This window comes from Sturnira hondurensis, unplaced genomic scaffold, assembly GCF_014824575.4.
Source record: "Sturnira hondurensis isolate 20B ecotype Veracruz unplaced genomic scaffold, ASM1482457v3 Scaffold0022237, whole genome shotgun sequence".
NCBI classification, from domain to species: domain Eukaryota; kingdom Metazoa; phylum Chordata; class Mammalia; order Chiroptera; family Phyllostomidae; genus Sturnira; species Sturnira hondurensis.
In genome coordinates this window covers 29,221-34,903 of record NW_028094868.1, presented here as the reverse complement: position 1 = coordinate 34,903, position 5,683 = coordinate 29,221, and positions in this window count along the sequence as shown.

The window sequence follows — 5,683 nt, the reverse complement described above, 5'->3', positions numbered from 1 at the left end:
AGTTACTGACTTTTTGTTCTTTATTTTCTGGGTAATAAACTGTAATTTTGGATGACACAAAAGAAAGTCAACAAAAATCTATAAATACTTGTGCTTGTGGGCTCTTGGTCAGGTTGGTGAACAGTAACGGAGATATCAATGACTTCGGCTGCTAAGCAGAGAAGGAGAGGTATCAGTGGGACCCACAGTCTAGAGTTAAGAAATTCCAGGTTCCACAAAGATAACCAGAGGCTTGGGATCAGCAGAGGTGAGGGTTCATCCTTGTGAGTTCTTTGCAAAATATTTGTTCCTTTAATAGCACTTTGGCCTATAAGTGTATATCTTGCTATATTTACTAATGAATCTTTTCCCTTTGTACAGCCAGCATAATCTATCATGTTGAGAAGAAAATTTTAAAACAGTATAATTTTGAAATAATCAAATTCCATTTTGGATACACTTAAAAAGTACTAAAGCCAAATGTAAACTCAGACCAGTAAGTTGGCACTGTACCTTTTCAATTTCTGATAACTTACGATGACCTTCTGAAGGGCTTTAGGACAGTCCTTGAGGGTTCTTTGTTTGCCTTTGGCCACACAGCCATGGGGGACACATACAGATCAGTGGCTACTCTTGCTACCAGACAGGGGCCTGGCCTTGAGTGGGTCTGCTTAGGGCTAGCTGTAGTGTGTGGGTTCTTGACTTAGTGCAGGAAATATTTCACAGCACAAGTCCTGGTGACTATGAGGACATCATGTTTATTAAAGCTGGGGAGGGTGAAACAAGGAAGAACTTAGCATGGGAGAAGCAACAGGAGAGCCAGGGCTGGGCTGCCTTAGCTCACTAGGAAGTCAAAGAAAAGGTGCTTTGGGGACAAGCTCAGGGGATCAGCCTGGGACAAGTTGTCATCTGCCCATTTCCTTAGAGCTTAGGAGATGAGTGCCTGAGAAGAAAGCAGGGGGAGAAGGGAAAGGGAACGGCAAGGGGCTGCTTCCCAGAGCATTCTTTGTCTTGAAGATTTTCTCTCTCTCTTGTCAGTGAGAATGTTAGGGGGATCTCAGGGGAAGATGTCAGCAGGATATTCATCATTTCTCTAGGTGTGTCTTTTTAGGGTTGTTGTCTTAACTGATTGGTCAGTGCCAGGGAGTCTTCAGTTATTGCAGTTGGTTCTGGCATCTTGCCCACTGGTTTTGCTGCTTTTCTAAGGCTGGAGCTGAAATAAAACTGAGGCCTAGATGTTATCTTCAGGGAGAAAAAGTTACCTTGGGGGTAACTTAGGAACTCATTTTCCTGGTTTTCCCCCTGTGGGGCACTATGGCCTTCCACCCTGTGACCATCTACACTTGGCTGTAAATTGGTCTGCTATTGTGTTCAGCTATCTGTCTCAGTTTCCCTATTCCACTTGCCAAGGAATTTCTTAGCTTCTCACTATCCTGTTTCACTTTCACCCCTCTGCCAGGAACTTTTTTTTCCTTCTATGTCCTGGGTGCTATTGTAAGCCAGAACTTAAATTTGCTTCCCAACAGTTAATGAAAAATAGATGGCATTTCTTCTGATCATTTACATGGTAATGTTACAGTTTGAGTCCCAGAGAGTAAAGTCCCTTTAAAAGGCAGGACTTCCATGTCTGTAAGCCATCACACGGTATATCCAGAGTAAAAGGATTCAATCATTATGAGTTAATTAATAATTCAACAGATATTTATTTTGTAACTCTTATAGAAGGAGTGTGTCCAGTAGAAGACAAGTTGATCTTCTCTTGGACACATAGATAATTACATGTCACCCAGGTTAATAGTAGTCCTCTTCCAAGTGTTGTCCAAGACAGAAGCTACCATGTCTCAGTGGGTCCTGAGGGAAGGTAGATACAAGCTTTGCAGATAGGTGTACCAACACTGAACCTCAATGACACCCAATAGTGATTCCTTCACCCTAAACCCTTGTCTGAATCCATGTCCAACAAGCAAACTGTTGACTATAATTTGCTTTCCATGTAGATTTATCCTAAGGAGAGAATACGGTGGTACAAGTGTACTGCCACAGGTGTAGACAGATATTTCTTTGGAAATCAGTAATTTTGCATTTTTATTTTATGTATTAATTTCACTGAAGGATGTGGTTAATGGGAACAAACCCGTCCCAGAGAGACAAATCCACAAACCTGTCCTGGAGAAGTCATTGTATAGTTTGGATAAGACAAATGGGGGTGAGGTAAGGTAACTTGTTAAGACCAAACTCTGGAGTGTTGATATGCATGGGAAAAGGATCCAGTAGTGTTAGGCAGGAAGCTCAGCAAATGCCTGATGTGTGTGTGTGTGTGTGTGTGTGTGTGTGTGTGTGTGTGTAGGGGGCAGACTAGAGGCTTACCTTTGTAAGCTCCACCTCAGAGCTTTTCAAATCATAGTCTTGACCTACTAAATAAAAATCTCTGGTGGTAGGACACCAGTGTCTATGTTTTTACCAAGCTCACAGGTGATTCTGGTGCTCACTCAAGTTTGAGAACCATTTCCTTGGTCCATGTTATCTTTATACAACTCTTTCTCCCTCCAGGTTAGTGACAGAAATAATGAGTGAAAAAATAATATTATGCATATAAATCTAGTACAAAATGTTAAACTTCCTGTCATTTCTGTAGCTAGAAGAAACAGAGCTCCCCAAGAAATGAATTTCCCATAACTCACCTCCAGTCACAAAATAAACCTGTTTTCTAAAAATGTTAGCACCTTAGTTCAGACATCCATTAGGTAATTAAATAATTTGAAGGAAAAACTATTGGGGTGAAGAAGGACAAACTATAAATGTGAGGTTTAAAAGGCATCCTAATATTTTATTCTCAAAACAGATTATGTTCTTAAACAATTGTTATTTGAAAAGCATTTACTTTGTAAATACTGTACTTTTTGCACCGTCTACCTAGAAAATGTTGAGTGGGGAACATTTTCTTTCTTTCTACCTTTTCACTATGGTCCCTGATGATGACTCAGACTCCTTACTGATACAGCTTATCTTTCTCTCATCAAAACTGACCTGTGTTGAATTTTATTCTCACTCATTACCCAACCAGTTGTCTTGCTGGAAAGCAATCTGACTAACTTTTCCATGGCAAAATGTTGCTAAAAGATAATAAAGTGTCTCTGAGGACCCTTGAAGGCCTAATTTGTCAAAATAGGAGAAATGTATTTCTAATGTTGAAGTCTAAAGTATAGGAAGAAGGAGGGGGCAAAATATTTGGGCCAGCAGATATTCCTAAGATTTCTAAAATTGTACCATGGAGTAAACTATTCTTGATTTTAAGAACAGTTTTGTTCAAAGCTGAGGTTTGAAGGGATAAGATAAAAATATTGAATAGAAACAAAGGCTATAAGCCAAGTATAATATATGATAAAAACCCTCATTTTCCAAAGAACATATGCAGAACTCATTAAAATGTAAAAAAAAAAAAACACTCAGAGACTGTCACCCCCAGCAACATATTAAGATGAGACTAGAAATTAAGCCCTGGCTGGTGTAACTCAGTGGATTGAGCGCGGGCCTGAGAACCACACAATCGTGGTTCGATTCCCAGTCAGAACACATGACTGGGTTGCAGGCCAGTTCCCAGCGGGGGACGCACGAGAGGCAACCATACATTGATATTTCTCTCCTTCCCTTCCTTTCTGAAGACCAATAAATAAAATTTAAAAAAATAAAAAACAAAGAAAAAAAAGAAAAGATGAGACTAAAAATTCAAGAAGGGGATTTATGGAAACAGTACGTTTCCTTACTAGATTTAAGGAAATATAAGTGTTTGGCCCTTATTAGATTTAAGGAACCAGGAAGTATTTTTTGCCAGCCCTTCCAGTATTTTCTTGGGATGGAATAGAGTACTTTCATGCAGCTCTTAGGAGAAATTTATGTGCCTCCCTTGGAATTTATGGGTGCTCAGGATCAAAGACACTGATGCCCACTTCTCATTTGGAAAAGTCTGGAGGGAAAGACTGACTGGAGCAGTTTCAAGAACAGTACAAAGTAGGAAAAGCAGGAAAAGCTGTACTCCTACCATTTAGTGGGCCAGGATGCAGTTTCTGGGGGCCAACAGGACTGTGGGCAAGATAGCTGGTGTCACCTTTTAGGAATCCTGCACAAGAGGATGGCTTGTTGGGGCAAGGGGAATCTACAAGTAAGAGGGTCCAGGATTTATTCCAGATAGAAAAGCTGAGGATGTCAGAATCAATCAGCCAAAGTATGTGTCACCAGAGCCCAGAGGTCCCTGTGTACTGTCTGAAGATTTAAAAAATCTCATTCGCCTTGCATTTGCAGCTCATAGAAGAGCCAGCACTTTGGTGGCTGCCATGACAGTCATGTTCTAATAGCATCACTGACATGAGACATTGCTGCTTTTCTATAATCTCTCTAACCCAGAGAAGCAAGCAAGCAGAAGTGTGCAAGAAGTAGGAACATACTAGCTGGGTTCAGTCTGAGAAGAGTAGAATTGCTATATGAAGAAAATGTAAGGGATTTGTTATAGGGATTAGATATTACACAATGTGGGACCTGATGGGGAAACCTAGGTGGGACTGTTGCCTCTGTGTCTGGTATTGGGGCCGGTATCTCTATAGGTCTGCCAGGCTGGCTTTTCAGGAATGGAAGCTGGATGTGCAGTGGAAAAGAACAGATTTGAACACACGAGGACACACTAAACCTCAATGGCAAGAATGACTTATGGGATAAGATTACACTCTCTACTACAGAAGTACACATACACCTGTCCCAGGACCTAGAGAAGTGAAAGGAGGAGCTCCAGTGGGAGCTGAAGTTGCTGCAGAGCTTGGGGCTGCCCACATTGACAAGGGGAGCCAATAAGTCAGCAGCAAGGCATATGAGTTGCTGTAGTACCTGGTGACCTTTACCTTCAGAGCATTAAAATGGTTGCTCCTTTACTTTCTTCTTGTGCATATTTCTCTTATGCTCCACCCTGACTCAGACCCATACAAGGAAGGGAATTCCAGGGAATGTAGTTCCAGCTTAGCTAAGAGGCCACACCAAAATAGAGAGGGTGGAAAGAATTGTTATGACTTTTTGTACAACTTTCTCTGAGTTAGGGGGAGGGAAGAAAACTTTGAACTGAGTATGACATAAGACATTGACTTAGAATGGATTTTTAAATGTCAAATAGGGCAGCGGGGCCTTCGATAGCTCAGTTGGTAGAGCGGAGGACTGTAAATGTCAAATAGGGCTTGTTCTTTAAGTGGCCTAAAAGTAAGGAGATTTGTCTAAGATGTCTTTAAAAGACAGGGAAACTAATTTGATGTAACAAGGTTGAAGGCAATAGTGAAGAAATATATAGCTATTTCCTGTTTATACCCAGTCAGGTTTAGACTGGGTTTAGTTTCCTGTTTAGTAAGCCGCTTCCACAGGCATTTAACTTGTGTAAGTTCAACTGTATACATTGCTACATTCTTTCATGTTAGTCAATCTATCTCATAATTTAAAATACTTAAAATTCTATTTTGCATTTACTGTTTATTAAATATTATCCACCACTGTATACTTTATGTGAACATGTATAAATTTGTATTACTATATAGGGTTTCAACTATATGAAGGGGAACCCCCCCAAAATCCGAAATTATCTTCTGGAAGGCAGGCCCTTTGCAGTACAGGTTTCCCCAGCTAGGTAAGCATTCTAGGAACCCATCTGTATCTATGTCCAGCTAGGGTTGTT